The sequence below is a fragment of the Panthera tigris genome, chromosome C2 (assembly GCF_018350195.1).
Source record: "Panthera tigris isolate Pti1 chromosome C2, P.tigris_Pti1_mat1.1, whole genome shotgun sequence".
Classification (NCBI taxonomy): Eukaryota; Metazoa; Chordata; class Mammalia; order Carnivora; family Felidae; genus Panthera; species Panthera tigris.
The window spans coordinates 57,340,496-57,363,706 of NC_056668.1; the positions used below are offsets into that span (position 1 = coordinate 57,340,496).

At 43.2% G+C, this 23,211-nt stretch overlaps 1 long non-coding RNA gene across 1 annotated transcript in view; it reads left to right on the forward strand.

The window, feature by feature from the left end:
- Positions 1-3,865: 3,865 nt before the first annotated feature.
- LOC122230769 overlaps positions 3,866-23,211 on the forward strand; it is a 172,462-nt gene continuing 153,116 nt past the window's right edge. Inside the window, exon 1 of the long non-coding RNA XR_006207846.1 lies at positions 3,866-3,990. This is a non-coding gene — a long non-coding RNA (uncharacterized LOC122230769). The remainder of the gene's footprint in view (positions 3,991-23,211) is intronic.

A 23,211-nucleotide genomic window follows, 5' to 3' on the forward strand; every position in this document is an offset into this window, starting at 1 on the left:
GGGTTTGATGGTGGTTTTTTTTTTTTTTTTTTAACGTTTATTTATTTTTGAGAGACAGGGAGAGTGTGAGCAAGGGAGGGGCAGAGAGCAAGGGAGACACAGGATCCGAAGCAGGCTCCAGGCTCTGAGCTGTCAACATAGGGCCTGATGCGGGGCTCAAACTCATGAACCGTGAGATCATGACCTGAGCTGAAGTCGGGGATTTAACCAACTGAGCCACCCAGGTGTGCCCAGGGTAGTTTTTTTTTTTTTTTTTAATTTATTTTAATTTTTTTAAGGTTTATTTATTTTGAGAGAGAGAGAGCACAAGGGAGGGGCAGAGAGAGAGAGGGAGAGAATTCCAAGCAGGCTCTGTGCTGTCAGTGTGGAGCCTGACGTGGGGCTTGATCTCACAAACCATGAGATTATGATCTGAGCTAAAATCAAGAGTCAGACGCTTAAACAACTGAGCCACCCTGGTGCCCCAGAGGGTGGGTATTTTAAATAGTGACCACATGTATGACAAATCATGTTCACCACAGATGTGAGTGATAAGGAGGCTTGTGAATGGGGGCCTACAGCCTGTGAGGAAGGAAGTCATGCAGCTTCCTGGAGGAAGAGTGACAGAGGCAGAGGGATCCACACGTGCAAGTCCCCAAGGGTGATATACCCCAGATGTACTCGAGGAAGAGCAAGGAGGCTAGTATGGCTAGTCCAGGAGAAGTGAGGGGGAAATGGTAACAAGTGAGATCAGAGATGAGTCAGGGGGTTTGTTAAACCATGGTCCACAACTTCTCTAACATTTCTTCTAGATGCTGTGTGCATATCATCTCACTCATACTTTGACCCAGTATACTTTGACTTTTGGAAGAAATTGTACAAGAGAAATTCCAGCCAAATGGACTGGTGATTATTTGTTCTCTTGTTTTGGTAATCTGGGTGGGTATATTAGTGGATGACGTTTCCATTGCTGCATAACAAATCACCACACATTTGGTGGCTCGAAACAATGCCCGTTTATCATCTATAATTTCTGTGGGTCAGAAGCTGGATCCTCTCCTCAGGGTCTCACAAACCAAAATCAAGGGATGGACTGGTCTATATTCTTGTCTGGAGGCTCTGGAGAGAAATCTGCATCCAAGCTGGTGCAGGTGGTTGGCCAAATTTAGTTCCTTACAGTTAGTTGGAGGACTGTCTTTGTTTCCTTGCTGTCAATCAAGACCTACTCTCAGTGTTTACAGTTCCCTGCAGTTCCCAGTCACAAGGCGCCCTCTGTCTTCAAAGCCTGCGAAAGAGAACCTCCCTTTCGCAGTTCCAGTCTCTTATGCCAAGAAGGGCCCAGTTCTGTTTAAGGGTTCATCTGATTAGGTCAGGCCCACCAAGGGTGATCTCTCTACTTGGAGTCAACTGATTAGGGAAATTAATTACGTCTGCAAAATCTCTTCATAGCAGCACCTAGATTGACGTTTGACTGAATTACTGGCAGAAGGTGTATATACACTGGGAGCCAGGAATCCTGGGGGTCCGCTTAGATTTCTGCCTACCATAGCGGGAAAACCTATAGCTAGAGTGCACTGTATGTAGGAAGGGAATGTGTATGACAAACTTAGACCTAAATCCAAATGTACATTGGAAATGGGTGAAGAGGGTAAGTTGAAAAGGTGGGGAGTTTTAACAGTGGTAGCTTTGTGGGGTTTTTTGGGGTGTTTTTTAGTATATTTATTTATTTGTTTGTTTTTTAGAGAGAGAGTGGGGGAGAGGAGCAAAGAGGGAGAGAGAGAATCTCAAGCAGGCTCCATGCTCAGTGCAGAGTCTGACTCAGGGCTTGATCTCACGACCCTGGGACCATGACCTGAGCAGAAATCAAGATTCAGATGCTTAATTGACTGAGCCATTCAGGTGCCTCCGAGTGGTAACTTTGAATCACCACTGGTGGAGGTGTGAGAAATGAGAGGAGGAAACTTGCATTTGTTGGATACGATTGTGGATTGGATTTGGATTGGATTTGGATTTGGATTGTGGATTGGATTGTTGGATTGGAAAGTGTGAGCATTGGTATGAATAAGGAGGGTAAAAAGAGTAAGGGGAAAACTTCTTCAGAGGAAGATGGACGGTCGGGGGTGCGGGACACAGAATTATGAGTAGCTGAATGGTGGGTTTCATCCTCAGGGCCAGGAGAGGTAGAGCCAATCAGGAAAGTGAAGTTCTAAGAATACCATCTGGGAAGAGGTATGCCAGGATGCCAGCCTAGGCCTTTCCATAGCCCCATGTAGGCCCATCAACCCAGTGTTACTCAGAGTGTGGCCTGCAAATCCCAGCATCAGTACTAGCTGGTGCTTGTTAGACATGAAGAATCTCGGGTCCCACCTCAGACCTCCAGAACCAGAATCTGCATTTTAACAGGATTCCCAGGTGACTCATACCTGCATTAAAGTTTGAGAAGCATTGCTCTACCCAGCTGCTCCTAAGGAGGAAACCTATTGTGTAGGCTACTTAATCATCTGACAAGTTTTGCACTCGGGGAAATCCCTGGTAAACCAGGACGGTTGGTCACCCAGGCTTCTATCATCCAAGGCACAGTGTTACGATTATAAACACCTGCTCGATGGCACCTCTGTGGCCCTGTGCCATTCCCTCCAGAGCTCCACTGTCACCCCAGGATTATATCATTCCTACAGTGGCTTCTCACAACAGGTGGGCTGGAGACAGGAACGTAAGACCCTCTGGGATGAAAAGACTTCTTACAGATCTCCACCCAGAATGCTACCATTGCCATCGCAAACTCATGGAGGGCATGTCAGCTGTGAGAACTCAGGAGCCAGGACTCAATCTGCCCAAGTCGATCGAGCAGAAAGGTTGTCCCTGAGAAGCCGAACACTATGAGGGATGTCCCCTGGGAACTGGCCAGATGGGAAGGAGCCATCCATCTTGTGAGCTGCTGCTCTAACTCTTCAGAAATAATGGGTCTGTCCAGCGGGATGTGACTAAATGGCTTGAAGTTATAGCTGAGTGCCAACCGAGGGCCTGTCCCCGCTAAACAGAGCTGCCAACAGCCTCCACACAGAACCGCCCAACAAGATGAATGGCCAGCCCACTTTGGAACCTCACCACAGCTTGCCCCCCTCTCCTGGATGACAGGCCAGACATCTGGTATGTTGGGATGCTATAAAAACAGTTACAAATGAATGAGGGTGGACCACGGCTGGGAACTGAGGAAGTGTTATCCAGTATTTTCTCCCGTAAGCCTCACACCCACTCTAGGGCAGGAGCGTATTTCACAGACAGGGAACCTAGGGTTCAGGAAGGAAAACCACTCGGAGAGCGAGTCGCAGTCCCAGTAGTCTTATCTGGCTCTTTCTGACTCCAAATCTACATTCTCAACATGGCTCTCCTCTGACTTTATCTTGGCCATCCTCTCCCCACTGCAGAAACAACGTACACAGGACACATCCTCCAGCAGAGGGGGCATCTGGAGGCATCACATCTGACAGCATAGCCCAGCGCACCGAACCCCCAGAGTTGTTCTCTGTTAGAGGAAACAATGAATAGGAAATGTGTTAAAATTTTTGAAACACCTATAATTATCTATGTTTTGAATTATGTGAGGGCATGCCAGGTTTAATAAATACTAGGATGACAATAAGCAATTTATAATATATAAGGGTTTGCTTACACTTATTATATTCGTTTATCTTTGCAACCACTTTGTGGTGTTCATGGAAGAGGTATTGTTTTCCTTTATAGGACGAAGGAAACTGAGGCTGAAAAGTGAAACAGGGCTTCGCCAAAGTCATACAGCTAGGATGTGGTCACAAGCACAACTGCCTGCATTCTGACTGCGCGTTCTGTGTTCTTTCTGTGACACCACAGTACAGCCGTGCGGGGCGGTGTGTTCAGTTCACGGCTCATCGTCAGGGAGGAAAGTAAACTAGGGTCCATGATAGTTGGCATAACTCATGACAGACCCGAGTGATGAATTCTCTACAAATGGCAGCACTTAGTGATCATAAGGTATGTCCACATAAATCATCTAATACACAGAAAATACACGTACTGTTTGTATGTATGTGAGATACCTAGGGCAATACTGAAGCCACTAGACACGGGTGGCTTCTGGGCATGTGAAACGTGGCAAGCCCATGGGCGCCCGGATGGCTCAGTCAGTTAAGCATCCGACTTGGTCTGGGCTCAGGACATGATCTCACAGTTCATGAGATGGAGCCCCACGTCCGGTTTTGCACTGACAATGGGGATCCTGTTTGGGATCCTCTCTCCCTCTTTCTCTACCCCTCCTGCGTGCTCTCTCTCTCTCTCAAAATAAATAAATAAACCTAAAAAAAAAGGAAATGTGGCACGCCCAGATTGAGTTGTGCTGTGAATATAAAATGCAGAGTTTCGAGGACATAGTATGAAAGAAAATGTAAAATATGTCAATAAATTTTTGTACCCGTTGCATGTTGAAATAATTATATTTTGTATATGTTGGGTTAAAATGTATTGGTAAAATAATTTTCAGCTATTTCTTTTCACCTTTGGATGCGGCTACTAGGAAGTGTACAAGCACATACGCTTGCCTTTGCGTCTCTCAGACTTGCCTAAAGTCCACAGCACGTTGATATGAGGGTGAAGATGTTAAAGAAGGTCCCCAGGACTCATTCCAGTGAGGACTTAAGAAAACCGTCCCTTTCTCCAGTGGTGGACTCTGTGTGGCATAGAAGCGGGGCTCCGTGGAATGGTACTTCTCAGATTTCAGTCGTGTACAGAACACTTGCAGGTCTTGTTAAATGTGGGCTCTCGTTCCGTGGTAGGTCTGAGAGTGCAACCTGAGGTTCTTTGTTACAAGCGGCTCTGTGGTGCTGATGCTGGGGCGCCCACCTACCTACTTGGAAGAGCAGGAATCCCTAGAAGAGGGACAGAAACCGCACTTTTGAGCAGGGGGCTTTGCAGGCTTCTCAGGCCACACCGTGAACACAATAACTGAGGGAGAGGGCTGCCCCAGATGTTGACACGCCCATTCGGCATGTGCCAGGCACTGAAGTAGGTGAGGGGAACGGGCTCATGCGTGTGGATGGGCTGGAGTGTGACACCTAAAGTCCATGGGAGGAGCGGCAGGGGTGTGATGTGCGTTGTGTACTGTAGGGGGAGGAGGGCGGAGGGGCTTGACAAAGCGAGTCATTCGAGCCAGGAGTGCGCCCCTTTTAAAACTAGGTTACTTGTGTGTTAATAGCTCCCTGAATTTTGACTCTACAGTTGATGTCTTAAACTATTTTCCTGTCTACATAGAACTGGAAGATTTTTGTTTTTAATGACTAGATGGTATTTTCTCAAATGGGGCTTTAGGTGAGAAGCTTACTGGGGAAGGGGTTTGATTGAACCAAGCAACAAATAAAAGCTCTAATAACCTCTCATCTTTTCAGTTGAGACTGTTTGTAAAGTCAGCCTGCAATTCTTCCTTGTGTTATTTCTGGCTAAGGTCAGTTAATGAAACTCAGAGAGCTTTCTCTCTTCTGTTTCGTTGGGGATTTTTTTTTTTTTCTCATGCAATCTACAATCCCAGTGCTACCTGGGATAGTCTGAATTCTTTTTTCTCTTTTTTCTTTTCTCTTCTCTACCCCACCCCCCCCACCCCCCCGCCCTCCGGCTCTCCCCTTTCTTCTCCTCTCTTCTTTTTCACACTTTTCTTGCAATCTTCTTGGGCTTTCAGCTGCTTGTTTCAGGAGTTGCTTTTGCGCCCGGGGCCCCAGGTTTGCACCCGTCTTACTTAGCACAGTATTTTTTTTTAATATGAAATTTATTGTTAAATTGGTTTCCATACAAGGCCCAGTGCACAGTATTTGTGTGCAGCCCCTAAGGATGGAAGTGAGTCCTCAGGAGAAAGCACCTCTTCGCGTTGAGGCCTTCTTCAGCACAGTGGGCTGGAGGGCTGCTGTGGGACTCTCACGATTCTTGAGCTGGAGCCCCCTCCAATGAGACATTTTCTAATATCAAGTGGGCATTCTTCCCAGGGAAATCGTCTTCAGCCAAATCACAGGCATCTTCTCGCGTAGCATGAAGTTATTATTACTCTTCAGTCTCTTGCCGCTCTGGATCTTGTAGCCATCTGGAGACCAAACCTTTATTTTGCAATCCGCAGGAAATTCTGGTAAGAGCTTGATGTTAGAATTCATAATCACTTTATAAGCCAGCTTGTGAGGATGGCAAGAAAAGAAGTTTTCAAATAAAACTCAAGAACCCAATAGGTTATATTTGAGGACTAGTGGGCAGGTGGGAAGTATAGTGTGGTGTGGCTTTTGAGGATAGGATGCCGTGTCTGTGTTTTCTCATGCTCTATTTTTTTAGAGCAGTTTTAGGTTCACAGCAATATTGAGCAGAAGGTTCTGAGATTTCCTTTTACTCCTCCCCCCACACATGCGTCCCCTCCCCCATTACCAACATCCCCCACGAGACTGGTACCTTGTTATAACTGATGAACCTGTATTAACACACCATTATCACCCACAGTCCATAGTTTTTAGTAGGTCTTACTCTTGGCTGTTGTACATTCCATGGTCTTGCACAAAATGTGTAATGACATGTATCCACCAGCACAGTATCATAAAGAGTATTTTCACCGCCCTAAAAAAATCTCTGCTTCACTTCTCCACCTCTCTCACTCCCCCAGTCCCTGGTAACCTGCTGATTTTTTACTGTCTCTACAGTTTTGCCTTTTCTGCAATGTCAGGTAGTTGGAATCATACAGTATGTAGCCCTCTCAGTAAGCTTCTTTCACTCAGTAATAGGCATTTAAGGTTCCTCCATGTCTTTTCGTTGTTTGGTAGTTCATTATTTTTTATTGCTGAATAATATTCCATTGTCTGGCTGTGTCGTAGTTTATTTTTCCATTCACCTACTGAAGAACGTATTGGTGGCTTCTGAGTTTTGGTAATTATGAGTAAAACTGCATACGTCTGTGTGAAGAGTTTTGTGGGAACATAGGTTTTCAACTCCTTTGAGCAAATGCTGGATCGTATGATCAGAGTATGTCTAGTTTCATAAAAAACCACCAGCCTGGCTCCCCAAGTGCCCGTACCATTTTGTGTTCCCACCAGCCACGAAGGACTGTCTGTTGCTCCACGTACTAGCCAGCACTTGGTGTTGCAAGTATTCTGGATTTGGGCCATTCTGATAGAAGGATGGTGGCATCACTTTGTTGTTTTAATTTGTGTTTCCCTGGTGACATAGGATGTGGGAGCAACTTTTCATATGTCTGCTCCCCATCTGTACATAGCCTCTTTACTGAGGTGTCTGACAAAGTTTTCTCAGTAAAAAAGCAAAATCATAAGTATTGCTCAAAACTATCCAGCCGTTTCCCATCTCGCTTAGTGTAAAAGCCAGAAACCTTCCCGTGATCTGGAAGACCCACTACAACGTGGGCCCCTGTCACTTTTCTGATAGAATCTTTCTGTTCTCCCTGTCACTCACTTCACCTCAGCTATATTGTTCTCTCATTCAGGCTCAGCGTACTCAGGCTTCCAAGATTGTACCAGGAGGAAGCTCTTCCTCTCCACAGGTCCGTGACTCACTATCTCATTTCTTTTGGATCCCTGCTCAAATACTACCTTATCTAGGAGGCTTTTCCTGACTGCCATTTATTAAGGAACTCCCTCCCCACAGGCACACCGTTCTGTTTACCCTGCCGTGTGTGTGTGTGTGTGTGTGTGTGTGTGTGTGTGTGTATCCAACAGGTGCTTCTCATTGGCCAAATCTAACTGGGCTGACTGGCAAGGAGGTCTGCGAACTACGGTTTTTGAGCTTCTCATCCCTTCAGTACAGAGGAGAGCTTAGGAAGGTAGGAAGCTTCTGATTTCCAACAAACAATATCCAGCACAGATGGTTCATTTGTTGATTAGGCAACTACTCTAGTTTTGTGGTGACTACAGTCTGCTCCTGTCAATCATAAGCCACCCAGCACACTGCAACAGCATGTTGTAAAATCGGAACTCAGGGTGCCTAGGGGTTTCCTAGCTAAGACTAGATCTACCTGGCAAGCTTCTTCCCTGCCCCCCAGTGGTATTTCCAGTGTGTCTCTGAAAATAACTGTCAGGAGCATGCCAGACTACTGAATTTTCATCTCCTCACATTGTGGTCTGTTTGCTTTCCCTTCACTAGAAAACCCAAATGATGTTTCCCTCCACCCTCTTGCACTAACCCATTCCCTAACAAGTATGCTCTGCTCACCTGATGGGTGCTCTGGGAATCGCTTTGGCTTCAGTCACTTGTAGGTATGATCACAGCCAATGGGCCAGTGGCACCAAGCATCCAGGTCTCGATTTTTCACTGACAATCTTGACCCAGGCTGGGACCCAGGGTGGGAAGCAGGAAATGGAGGGCTGTGCCATAGAGAAGGCTTCATAATACTCCACTGGGGTCAGAGCAGGCAAAGTAAATATTGTCCTGACCCCCCCCATTAGAGCCGAAATGAGGCAGAACAACTTGTGGGTGATGGCCCAGTGGCTGTGGTGCGGACCGTCTCTCCTGGTGAGTCAGCAGTCCTGCCAGGAAGAGATCTTCGGAAAATGGCTCCCATTCCATTTTGCTCAGATGGCTCTGACACGTTGGCCTCAGCCAGTTCGGGGCGCATCACTGCAAACCAGTGCTCAAAATTAGAACCAGCCTCATCTATGAATTGCTCGTAGGCGTTTTCCATAGTCCTGTTATGTCACTTTAAAAGACCTCCAGATAGACACACTCATACAGTTGGCTGGAGATTGAAGTCAGGCCAACAAAAGGAAACATCACGAACTCCTGGGTACTAGAAATCCTGAGACAGCGCCACTCCTAGCTCAGGGTGGTCTAGTGGCAGCTCACCCAAGGCAGCATGTCTGCCGACACCCCAGTGCCACATGCTCCTCCCCTCTCTTAGGGACCCCCCCACAGGCTCCTCCCCTTCCTTAGGGACCCCCCCCCCACAGGCTCCTCCCCTTCCTTAGGGACTCCATACACGGGCTCCTCCCCTCTCCTGGTGACCCCACAAACTCACATCCCCATCAGATATCATGACTGGTCACTTACAAACACTTCGAAATACTCAAAGCCATGGACTTGGATATTATGGAGAATGCCAAATTCCTTCTCTCACCATGAAAACTGTATTTATTATAACTTTTTGGGTACATCTCTTGATTAGATATTTCACTCTTCAGAGGCCTATTCAATGTAAGGGAAACAAATTTCAGACAAAACTATGTGATGCTCTTTCATACTCACATGATTGCTATGTACACATTCTTGGGATTTCACTGCAAAAAAACATCTCTCCCATGAAGTGTGGCCTATTGACTCAAACTGATTTTAGTTCCTTCATTATGTCCCCTTGGCAATTACAGAATCACTAATTTTGTGCTCTGTGCTGTTTTCTGGGGACTCTTTCCCCCACACTTAGTCTCTCATTGTCCACAGTCATCAACCTCCCTGTGCCCCCATCCCCACCCCACAGACTCCTTTCCTGTACAAGCCACTTCTATTGGGATATGACGTTTGATTATCCTGCTAACAATTATCCTGTTCATTTTAACCTCAAGGCTTCTCAACTATGTATTCTCTATTTATGACTGCATTTCCGAGCCTCTTCTGAGGTTCTTAATACCTTAAAATCTAATTTTGGCACTTGCAGTTTTCCTGAAGCATCATCATTCATTCTTAAAGAGTTCTAGTGACTACCTGCTTCCAAGTTCAATAATCTTTTCTCTATATTATGTCTGACATATTAGCCAAAGTCAACTTACCTGATGCTTAGCTGCAGCTGCATGACAAACCAACCTCAAGCTCTGTGATGTCAAACAATAATTAGATATTACTGCTCACACGTTTTGCCGATTGTCAGGGGTTCGTCTGATATAGGACGGATTTGGCTGGTGGCCCTTTCTTCAGGCTGTGGCTGCTGCAGTTTCTCTGCTGTACTAAATTCAGCCATGGAGGCTCTTCTATTGAGCGTTCTCTTCCTATGATCAGCGAGAAAGCTGAGACGTGTTCTTTTCCTGGTAAGGGCAGAGATACAAGAAGCCAAGCAGAAACACATAAAGCTCCTTAAAGCCTATGCTTGGCGCTGGCACACTGTCACTTCTTCCCACGTACCACTCACTGGTCAACACAAGTCACAATGATAAACCCGAAGTCTCAGGCAGAGAGGGACCTTCACCACTGATGAGACCATGGTAGAGGTGTGGATGTAGGGAGTGGGAAACAACTGAAGCCATTCAGATGCTTTTGTGACACTGCACCATTCTGAGATCTTAAAAGGTTTCTGGTGACCTTTCACTGGATCCTCTACTTACATACTTATGGATTTTCAGCAGTATTCTCTTGTCTTACACTCTTCTCTTCGTCAATAAGAGCCTTGAGTTCCTCCATGTTGAAGTACCTCTCAGGACTTTACGCTAAGCCCTATTTTCTTGCCAGTTTCCTCTACTAAAATTTTTGGCTTTATAAATCAATATAACCCTAGATTCAATAATTCCAAAAATAATTCAGTATCTTTCACCTAAAAGCATCTTTTCCTCTTACGTTCTTTGACCCTCAGCAGTGGTATCACCATTACACTTTGGAGTTGTCATTTTTTTCCTCAATCCTTCACACTCCATATCATGCACCATATTAGGTCTTAACAAATTTTCTTTTTTCTTTTTTTTAGGTTTATTTATTCTGATAGAGAAAGAGAAGGAGAGAGAGTGCATGGGGGAGGAGGAGAGGGGGATCCGCACTGTCAACATAGAGCCCAGTGTAGGGCTCAAATTCACGATCTGCGCGATCATGACTTGAGCCGAAATCTAGAGTCAGACGTCTAACCGCCTGAGCCACCCTTAACAAATTTTCTTGAGCAATGACTCTTCTTTCCTTCCTAACATGGCTTCTGTTTTCCTGATTCCCCAACTCCACTAGTCGTGCTCTGTATGCATCCTTCATAATTCAACACATGGCCCCTCAACTTTTCTGCAGAGCCAGCTTCTCTGACATTTCCAGATTGCTTTTCTTTTCTTTGCTTTTGAATTCCAAAACTATTTCTTTTTTTTTTATTTAAAACAAAAACTGTTTTTTTTTTTAGTGTTTATTTACTTTTGAGAGACAGATCACGAGCAGGGGAGGGGTGGAGAGAGAGGAAGACAGAGAATCTGAAGCAAGCTCCAGGCTCCAAGCTGTCAGCACAGAGCCCGACACAGGGCTCGATCTCACCAACTGTGAGATCATGACTTGAGCCGAAGTCAGACACCTAGCCAGCTGAGCCACCCAGGCGCCCCATCCAAAACTATTTCTAATCTGTGCCACAAAAGTATCCATATTATCAATTATCAATTTATCAATTCAGTTCTTTCTGGCATAATTTGTTTTGTCCAATTGGTATATATCTACTCTCCCCAAATGGACTGTAACCCAAGGAGGCAATGTGTTGCGTTGAGGAAGTGTAGGATTTAGAGGCAGATAAATCTAGTTTGAGTCTTATTTGACTTATTACCTGTGAACCTTGAGAAAATTACTTAAACTCATTAAGCATTGGTTCTTTCATCTATAAAAAATGGGTTATTTATGCTAAAGAATCTTCGTAAGGAATAAGAGAGATCATGTATGGAAATCACTTGGCACACAGTAGGCTTTCAATAATATTTTGATTTCTTCCCCATTCCCTCCCTCTTTTTTAGTATCCCTTGGGTTCTCATTGCTATTTAATATGACTATGTTCTATTTATGTGTTTTCATTCTCTAATTATTTAAAAAAAATTTTTTTTTTAACATTTATTTATTATTGAGAGACAGAGAGAGACAGAGCTCGAGCATGGGAGGGGCAGAGAGAGAGAGGGAGACAAAGAATATGAAGCAGGCTCCAGGCTCTGAGCTGTCATCACAGAGCCCAATGCAGGGTTCGAACCCACAAACTGTGAGATCATGACCTGAGCTGAAGTTGGACGCTCAGCTGACTGATCCACCCAGGCATGCTGTTCTCTCTCTAATTCTAAAGCAGATTCTTCAAGGAAAGGAATTTGTCTTTTATATCTCTTAGTTATCTGCATATATGGAAGGTGTAAATCGTGTAGCCTGAGAGTCTGTATCTATTATAAAACACAACAGTCTTTTCCCTCCAACATTTCTAGAAAAGAAGCCCTGCTTGTATTAGCAGAGCCCAGTGAATTATGGACTAACTGCAGTTTCTATGAGATGTTTCCAGTTATCCTGTTTTACATAACTTTCTTCTACCTTGTTCAGGAATTCAGTCACTGTTCCTTAATAAAACATTTTCTCAGAGAGTATCTGATACTGGTCATTTCTCACCCAGTATGAATTTTAGCCTGGGTATTTCTTCTTTCAGGCATCTCCCCAATGATCGATTGAATGATTGATTGATTAATGAATTACTTCATTTTGCTGTTGATTAGTGGCTTTTCTCGGCTTGCAGAGATTACGCCAGACCTCTTATCCTTGGTAAGCTGGGCCCAAATGATGCCTTACCCCTTCGTTCTCTGCACACGCTTAGGTGTAGCCCTGTTCCTCTCTCACTGTCATCAATTTAAGAAAATACTCTTTCCTTCATGATTTGGATGAAGCTTCCTGTCTGGTTTGTAGCTTTGTCACTGACAGAAAAGTGGGAAAAATAGAATTCAAGGTAGGGCAGAACGGATGGAACGCTGGAGTCAACTGATAAGGTAAAACCCAAGAGATAAAGGCCTATATGTAGCACCAAATAAGCTTGTTCTTACAGTATTACAAACAACAAAACAAAACAGAACCTGACACATTGGGATTCTATGCTGGCAAAGGTGCAGAGTCACTCTTTGCTCGTGGAAACTCTAGTCCCATTTTACTTGGCCACATCTGGAGGACTGGGTTAATGCGTGACGCACTCCAGAAAGGTGGCTGACAGACTGGGAGCGTTAGAGGAGGGCAGCCAGGGAAGAGGTGGGAGGGAAAGAGGGGTCTAGAAACCCTTCATGATGGGAGCCACAGGGGAGACAGAGCATCAGGAGGTCCGCCTCTGTGGATAGAGTACTTTGTTTATTCTGTACTAGAAGGCAGGATCAGCGCTATCCAATAATGGATGAGTGTCCTAAGTTTTCCTGAAATTTCAAGCAGGAGCTCAGTTGCCCCTTGAAAATGACAGCGTCCACTTACATTTACTCATTACCAGGCAGTGGTATAGATAAGCACTTTACATATATATTGTGTCTTTTTTTAAATAAATTCTCATAATAATTGTCACATAGTTATTCAATTCATATTCTCACATAATTATTCCCATTTTAGAGATGAGAAGACTGAGGCTCAGAGTTCATTGCCCAAGGTCACACAACTAATTAAGGGCAGGGCTGGGATTTCAATCCAGGCATTCTAGTATCATTCTCTCTGTAAAAGTTTCTAGATGGGCTTTCCATGCGGGATGTGCATTTAGCATAGAGGTGCTCTAAGTTCTCCTTCATCGCTAGGTCTTCCAGAAAGATGGTCCTTCTTACATAAGTAAGAGTTAAAAATCCATCTATGCTTCATCTATGCTTTAAATGATTTTGTAGATTGATTTGAATCCTGTGTATCTTAAGTATTTTATCTGGAGGTAAAGCACAAATAACACAAAAAAAGCAGGCATACAAATGATTTCCTCTTTCTTGGCAAGTGATTACACATCCAAAAGGGTTATAATATACCTTCCCTCCCTTTTGAATCATAAATAAGCCCTGGAGTTTCTTAATGTCTGTGAGTTATTAGAGTTGCCCAGTGTGATTCAGATGGGAGAATAGAAAGAAAAGATATTTATATATGATGAGGATTTCCTCGATGCCAGGAATTGCGTTTAGAGATTTACTATATTACCTCACTTAATGCTTACAGTGGGTTAGACATTATTCCCATTTTATACATGAGTAAACCAGATTTGAGAGCAACTACCCTCCTAACACTGTTAGTAAGTAAGCTGCAGAAAATACCTTAGCACCCAGAGGCCTCTGATGCCAAAATGTGCTTTTCCAATTCTCCTATATTGCTTCTTAGTCACAAACATGTAGAATCTACCTTGGGTTTGGCTAAGTTCAAGAACTCATTGAGGAGTAGATATACTAGTTCCTTTATTAGCCACTCTCTATGCTAACATGCTCACCGTTTCTCTGTCCAGAGTTTCTAAGAAACTTGGGGAAGGAGGAGAGTCCTGAAAATCTGAGTATTTAGAGGGTAGAATTTTTTCATAAAGTTTGGCACCTGAGGCATATAACTTTATACAACCTTCATAAAGGTTTTTGCTTTTACTGTTACTCCTTATTCTACTATGGCTCCCATTGGCAGCCACTTTATATGGAACTCTCTACTAAATTGGAAGCATTCTATATTCATATATGCCATGCCATACCTCATTCTGACAACAAAGCTGTGAAGTTAATATTAATAGCCTCATTTTACAGATGAGAAACAAAGGTGCAGTGAGAGAAAATAGCTTTCTCAAAGTCAGAAAATATGGAGTGGTGGGAAGAAAACTTGAACTCAGGTCTAACTAACTCCAAAGTTCATGTTATTTCCACTCTCAAATGCTTTATTTAGAATGTCTGCATGCCAAAAAAAAAAAAAAAAAGAGAGAGAGAAAAGAAAAGAAAATATCTGTACCCAAGACCGATTGCAGAGCATAATAGGGGGGCAGGCAGCCCTTTATCTGAGGTTCAGTCCCAGCCCTCTTCCACTGATCAAAGCAGTCTACTGGGGGCACCTAGGTGGCTTGGTTGGTTAAGTGTCTGACTTTGGCTCAGGTCATGATCTCATGGTTCCTGAGTTGGAGTTCTGCATCGGGCTCTGCACTTACAGTGCAGAGCCTTCTTGGGATTCTCTCTCTCCCTCTCTCTCTGCCCTTCATGTGCATGTGCTCTTTCTCTCTCTAAATAAATAAATAAATAAATCAACTAAAAGAAAAGTAGCCTTCTACCACTAATCTATCATACTTGGCAGTCATAGAAATCTAATTGATCTATGCATGTTAATTTTGTATCCTAAAATTTTACTGGATTTGTTTATTAGTTCTAATATTTATGTGTGTGGGTGTGGTCTTTAGAGTTCTCTCTACATAAGGTCATGTCTGCAAACAAACTTCTTTCTTGATTCCAACCCTTTTATTTCTTTTTCTTGACTGATTACTCTGGCTAGGACTTCCTGTATGATGCTAAATAGAAATAGCAAGAGTGGACATCCTTATTCTTACCTTATCCTGATGTTAGTGGAAAAACTTTCAGTTTTAGTATGACATTAGCTGTGGCCTTTTCATATGTGGCCTTTATTGTGTTGATGTGAGTTCCTTCTGTACCTAGTTTGTTAAGAGTTTTTAATCATGAAACGGTGTTTAATTTTTTCCAGTGCATTTTCTGTATCTATTGAGATGATCCTGTGGTTTTTATCCTTCTTTCCATTGATGTGCTGTATTGCATTAATTGATTGGCATATGTTGAACCATCGTTGCATCCCAGGGATAAATCCCACTTGGTCATGGTATATGGTCCTAAACTGTTGGAAATAACAGGTGATACAAAAATCAACATTTATTTATTTATTTTATTATTATTTTTTTAATTTTTTTTAACGTTTATTTTTTTTGAGACAGAGAGAGACAGAGCATAAACAGGGGAGGGGCAGAGAGAGAGGGAGACACAGAATCAGAAGCAGGCTCCAGGCTCCGAGCCATCAGCCCAGAGCCCGACGCGGGGCTCGAACTCACAGACTGCGAGATCGTGACCTGAGCTGAAGTCGGACGCTTAACCGACTGAGCCACCCAGGCGCCCCAAAAATCAACATTTAAAAATCAGTTGCATTTGTATACACTAATAATGAGTTCGTTCTCTCCAAAAAAGAAAATTAAGAACACAATCCCATTTACAATAACATAAAAAGAATAAAATACTTAGGAATAAGCTTAACCAAGGAGGTGAAAGCCTCTGGTGAAAGCAGGAGAAAGGAAGAGGTAAAAGCAAAGCTGGATGGGACAGCTCCGGTGATGTTCTAGGACACAAGTTAGTAATGGGTTCACAGACTTCCAGGTTATATCCAGCTATAACCCATATAGCTGTTATATTCCTTAGTAAATATCAGATGTTGCATAATAAAAAAGACTGAGTATATCAACAAGGAGGTCACATTGTTGAGTCTAAGATTGGATCAGGCTGGTTGTCGATCAGCCTGGCTGCACCACAGGACCACAGAAGGAAGAGTCAGATCTCCTGAATAAAAATTTCTGATACAAGCTTCATTCAGGCAGGGATATTTGATTCATTTACTTCTGCATCCCTGCACCTGTACCAATGCCTGACACCTTTGGGCAACTATACGTTAAATGAATGAAGGCATGAATAGGAATGAGCCATCCACACTTTACTAAAGCTTCCCGTGTGACTCTATTAGTCCATCAAATAAGACTCGCACCTTCCTCTCTCATGCCCCGTAGATCGTTCCTCCTGACTAACCATTTGGGAATCATTACACAAAAGCTCATTTCATGCATAAGGAACAACAATGTGTATCGTCACCTCAAAGGAAACTTTAAGAGAAAGAAAGGAGATACATACCTTGACAGAGATCATGGGAGATAGACATCGTACAGAGCAAAATGTAGCTGGTCTATAGTCTCAGGGTGGCTGAGGCTTGAGGAAAAGAGAAAGGGAGGAATAGAGGAGGCTTCAAAGCCTGACCTGACAAGGGAAAACTCTGGTCTCCTGAGCAGTTACCTCTTTCCTTCTCCAGTGCAGCTCATTCTGCCCAGCAACACTGTCCTATTGGTCCCCTCCCTGACATGACACTTGTCCTGAAGTGTCTGCTCTCCTTGTTCTTTTTTCCTAGAAACTCCCAGGAAAGGGTGCCCAGCTCACTCTGTAGCAAGTTGCCTCTGTGTGCTGCTAAATGGTTCCATCATGTGGGAAAGACCCAGCTTTCAGTATTAACCGTCTACTGCTGCATGACAAATTACTCCCAACTTAGTAGTTTAAGACAACAAAATGCTTATCTCACAGTTTCTGTACATTACGAATCTGGGAGCAGCTTAGCTGGTAGTACTAGATCAGGATCTCTCTAGAAGTGGCAGCCAAGCAATCGACGAAATCTGTAGTCTCTGAAGGCTTAACTGGGGCTGCGGGGACCACCTCCAAGCTCACTCATGTGACTCTCCAGGCGACGTGACTACAAAGGCCTCTCCTAAGAGGAGGTTTTATTCATAACCTAATCTTGGAGATGACATACGATTCCTTCTGTTACATGCTACTGATCACCCAGACCAACCCCAGTAAAATATGTGGAGTGGATTATACGAGGGTATGAATACCAGGAGACCCGGGTCATTGGGGGCTGTCTTTGAGGCGGGCTACCACTTTCCACTGATGGGCTTTTAAGTCATATAGACCCTTCAGTTAAAATGCAGGTGTTTACGGGGCACCTGGGGGGCTCAATCGGTTGAGCATCCAACTTCAGCTCAGGTCACGATGTTGCGGTTGGTGGTTTCGAGCCCCGCGTCGGGCTCTGTGCTGACCGCTTGCTCAGAGCCTGGAGCCTGCTTCAGATTCTGTGTCTCCTTTTCTCTCTGCCCCTCCCCTGTTCACGCTCTATCTCTCTCTGTTTTTCAAAAATAAATAAATGTAAAAAAAAAAAATTCAAAAAAACGCAGGCATTTACAGAGAGGGTTAGTATCTCAACAGGCCATTAGCTAATTAGCCGAGTAGCTGCCACTGTGAAAAGCGGAAAATAGGGAGTACTGTGTGTGTTGGGAGGTGGGGGGCAGGAGGCAGGAGGTGGGGTTGGGAAGGAGGGGCAGTGGGGAAGGATTTTTGTGGGAGGAAGTGTTAAGGCAGTATGATAATAGAGACACCAAAAAAGCAGGATCCGTCTCTGAGATGGGAGAGAGTGGGAGTGGGGAATGGAGAGATGTTCCATTCACTCTCTTTATGCACATCACCTACTGAGACCTTGGCGCTCTGCATCCATGGTGTCTGTGCAGAAATGGGGAAAAAAGCAGGTGCTGAGCCTCACTGCTGGTTAATTAAATGTTGCTTCGAAGGCAGCTGGTGGAGTACGTGCACTATATACTATCCTCAGCTTTTCCTAAATCACACATTTTAATTAACCTTCAAGCCCTTGCTGGGGCTTTGAAAGAACTTAATTGGCCTGCAGGGACTGGAACACACAACAGCCAGAAAAAGGCTACGTCTCAGTTGTTTTCACTCTGAGGACTTGTAAAATTGAAATTATTGTTTTATTTCATTCTTTGAAGCCCAGAGCTACGTGTGGATTCCTATTTGGAACTGGCAGAATCATCTCTGAATGCTTAAGTGAGGATTGCAAAACTGTATTTAAGCAGCAGCTACATGTGACTATGTAATACTTCAATCTTTCATGTATTTTGTGTCCTTGGGTTTACCATAAGAGTTGAACTCTCACTGTTTTTTTTTGTTTGTTCCCTGTTGGCTTCTTCCTGAGGATGGGAACTAGTTTGACCTGAATTTAATATGCAAAATTCCCGTGGGAGAAAGCTGAAATCAAGACCCCTTAAGAGATTTCCAGATACTTTCAGTTTTGTCAGTCATAATTCTGAGAATCACAGTCAATGTGCAGACAGGCATACCTTGAAGATATTGCAGGTTTGGTTCTAGACCACCACAATAAAGTGAATATCACAATAGAGTGAGTCAAGTGAATTTTTCGGTTTCCCAGTGCATACACCTTAATGCTTACACTGTACTCTAGTCTACTAAGTGTGACATAGAATTATGTACAAAAAAACCAATGTGCACACTTTACTTTAAAAATACTTGCTTGCTAAAAAGGGCTAACCATCGTCTGAGCTTTCAGTGAGTCGTGATCTTTTTGCTGGTGGAGGGTCTTGCCTCGATGTTGATGGCTACTCACTGATCAGGGAAGTGGTTGCTGAAGGCTGGGGTGGCTGTGGCAATTTCATAAAATAAGACAACAGTGAAGTTTGTTGCATGAGTTGGCTCTTCCTTTCACAAAAAGTTTCTCTGTGGCACGTGATGCTATTAGATAGCATTTTACCCACTGTGGAACTTCCTTCAAGATCGAAGATAATCCTCTCAAACCCTGATGCTGCTTTATCGGTTAAGTTTATGTCATATTCTAAATCCTTTGTTGTCATTTCAACAACCTTCACAGCATCTTCAGGAGTAGATCCTATCTCAGGAAACCACTTTCTTTGCTCATCTGTGAAGCAACTCCTCATCCATTCAAGTTGTATCAAGAGATCGCAGCCATTCAGTCACATCTTCAGGTTCCATTTCTGATTCTAATTCTCTTGCTATTTCCACCCCATCTGTAGTTACTTCCTCTACTCAAGTCTTGAACCCCACAAAGTCAGCCGTGAGGGCTGGAATCCACTTCTTCCAAACCTCTGTGAATGTTGATATTTTGACTTCTTCCCATGATTCATGAATGTTCTTAATAGCATCTAGAATAGTGAATCCTTTCCAGAAGGTTTTCAGTTGACTTTGCCCAGATCCATCAGAAGAATCACTATCTATGGCAGCCACTGCCTTAAGAAATATGTTTCTTAAGCTGAAGTGACTCTTTGATCCGTGGGCTGCAGAATGAATGTTGTGTTAGCGGGCATGAAAACAACATTAATTTCATTGTCCATCTCCATTTGAACTTTTGGGCGTCCCGGTCCATTGTCAATGAGCAGTGGTATTTTGTTTTTTGTTTTTTGTTTTTTTTTAATGTTTATTTATTTTTGAGACAGAGAGAGAGCATGAACGGGGGAGGGGCAGAGAGAGAGGCAGACACAGAATCGGAAGCAGGCTCCAGGCTCTGAGCCATCAGCCCAGAGCCCGACGCGGGGCTCAAACTCACAGACTGCGAGATCGTGACCTGAGCTGAAGTCGGATGCTTAACCGACTGAGCCACCCAGGTGCCCCGAGCAGTGGTATTTTGAAAGAAATCTTTTTTCTGAGCAATAGGTCTCAACAATGTGTTTAAAACATTAAATTCAGTAAACCATGTTGTCAACAGGTGTGCTGCCATCTAGGCTTTCTTATTCCACTTCTAGACACAGGCAGAATAGCTCTAGCAGAATTTGTAATGGCCTTAGGCTTTGCAGAATGCTAAGTGAACATTGGCTTCCACTTCAAGTTACCAGCTCCTAACACGAGAGTTGAGCTGTTTTTTGAAGCTTTCAAACCAAGCATTAACTTCTTTTCTCTAGCTATGAAAGTCCTAGATAACATCTTTTTTTCAATAGAAGGGTCTTTGTCTACACTGAAAATCTATTGTTTAGCGTAGCCACCTTCGTGAATTATCTTAACTAGATCTTCTGGATAATTGCTACAAGGTCCACATCAGCACTTGGTGTTTCACCTTGCACTTGTATGTTACGGAGTCAGCTTCTTTCCTTAACCCTCATGAACCAAGGTCTGCTGGCCTCAAACCTTTCTTCTGCAGCTTCCTCACCTGTCTAAGCCTTCATTGAATTGAAGAGAGTTAAGGCCTTGCTCTGGATTAGGCTTTGGTTTAGGGAAATGTTGCTGTTGGTTTGATCTTCTAGGCACACTATTAAAACTTTCTCTGTATCAGCAGTAAGGCTGTTTTGCCTTCTTATCTTTTGTGTGTTCACTGGAGTAGCACTTTTAATTTCCTTCAAGAACTTGTCCTTTTCATTCACAACTTGGCAAACCATTTGGCACAGGAGGCCTAGCTTTTGGCCTATCTTGCCTTTGGCATACTTCACTCATTAAGCCTAATCATCTCTAGCTTTTGATTTAAAGTGAGAGATGTGTGACTTTTACTTGAACACTTAGAAGCCACCGTAGGGTTATCAGTTGGCCCAGTTTCAGTATTTTTTGTGTTTGGGGGAATAGAGAGGCCCAAGGAGAGGGAGAGATGGGGAATGACTGGTGGGTAGAGTAGTCAAAACACACACAAATTTACCGATTAAGTTTGCCGTCTTATATGGGCACTCCAAGATAATTACGATAGTCACATCAACGATCACTGATCACAGATCACCATAACAAATATAATAGTAATGAAAAAGTTTGAGATGTTATGAGAATTACCAAAGTGTGACACCAAGATACAAAGTGAGAAAGTGCTGTTGGAAAAATTGCCATCAACCTCCTATTTGTAAAAAATGAAATACCTGCACGAGCTTTGCCTGCGTTTTGTTTTCTATACGAAAAGCAACTCCCAGCTAATTCTTGAAAACCAATAATATACAGAGATCAAGGTTATAGTAAACACTTATGTGTCTTCAGGACAGGGAAAAGGGAATATTCGGACTTGACAGGCATCACATCTTCCTTCAGCATTGTCATGAAAAGTTGGGGTTCAGTCCTTGGCGAACAATTTCATAATCAAAAGCTGGGAATAACTTGGCCCAATAATAAGCCACGATGACAAGAGAAACAAAAGATGCAGGGGCAAGGAAAGAAAAGATCTAACTCTATCCTGAACTCCTGTTTTGATCTAGGCACTGAGGTAGGCACGTAATCCACAAGCTCTCACTTTGCTCCAGAACTATGGGTAGGACAGCTGCTTTAATCCCAGTTTCACAGGTGGAAGAACCTGCAGCTCAAACAGGTTAATCACTGGTCTCAAGTCACACAGCAAGTACTTGATGGAGCTTGGGTTGTGACCACATTTTGATTTCAAAGTTCGTGTTCTTTCTGTTTCACCAGAGTAATAGATTCATCTTCACAAATAGTAAAGTCTCATTAAGAAAATCATGTTCTTCATGTTGTGCAGGGTTCTTTTGTTTTCTCGTAGTTTAAGTTTCATGTTCTATGAATTCTTGAATCCATGATGGTTTAAAGTATAAAGGCTGTCATGATATCCTCTACGACTATTTAAATTTATCCTGACCTAGAGTGTTTTCTTCCTTTTTTAGAAACTGGTAATCAGGACAGACAAAACATGCAAATGCTAATCAGTCCATTTGGATTGCTAAAACAAATTTATGGTTTTATTTTTCCAAGGGACATCAGTTGCCTGTGTTATCCGCATCCACCACCATTCTTGGGAAGAGATGGTCATGGCCTGACTACCTTATAGCCTCCCCTGATTTTGGGAAAAGAAAAAGAAACCATAAAGGAAGGCCATGCAAAACCCTGGGGAATTTATTTCATATGAGTGCAAACATCTCAGAAATTTCATTCCAAGGAAGAAGAAAGGTCATCTTCGGAAAACTTTAATTGATTTTGCTTATTATTGCTAGCAAATTGGGAAGCTAGGAAGGAATTATCTTTGTCACTTTTGTGCCTCTGTTTAACGCTTATTCAGGCTTCTACTCAGGCTGTCTAATTGGTTCTCCGTTTCATTACAAAAAAAAGAGAGATGCATAAACCTGGGCAGTGATTTTGTTTCCAGTTCATAAAATTGTTTAGTTTAATTGTAAATGCATTTGTGTCTCATGATTTATGCATCTGAGATATTTGCCCTAAATCTTCAGTGTATCTCCAGCTTCAGTGTAAGAAGCAAGTGTCTCTTGAGATTCCTATTTTTCTACCTTGTCATTTCTCCTGTGTCCCTAAAATCATGCTCACCAACCATGGACTGTATTGAGAGAGGGGAAATGTACAATAATAACTAGAAACGGTGTTCTTGGAGTGCTTACTGTGTGCCTGGCTTTGGAATTAGTCTTCTTGTACCTTCACTGAATCCTTACCACACCTCTGTGGGATGGGTGCTATTAACCCCATTTGACAGACAAAAGACTTCAGGTTCAGAGAGGTTAAGGCAGTGGCCAAAGTCAAACAGCTATTAATGATGAAATTGGGAATGGAAACTTGTTCTGTCTGACCACAAACTCAACTCTCAACTGCTTTACTTGCCTCTTTAAGGATTTTTTAAAATTAAACTTTTAATTTTGAAATAATGATAGATTCACATGCAATTGTAAAAAAAATACAGAGAAGATACTTTTACCCTGTTTTTGCAATAATGTCTTATGAATTATAGTACCAGATCACAGCTAGGATATCGGCATTGCTATAGTCAAGCTACAGAACGGTTCCATTAGAAGGATCCCTCTTGCTGCCTTTTACAGCCACACTCCCTTCCCTCTTGTCCCTAACTCCTGGCAGCTACTATTCTGTTCTTCATTTGTATAATTTTGTCCTTTCAAGAATGCTATATAAATGGAATCATGCACTATGTCACTTTGGGGGACTGGCTTTTTAAACTTATTACTATTCATACCAAGTATTTTTTTTATCACAATAGAATGAAACTAGAAATCAATAGCTGAAGGAAAACTGG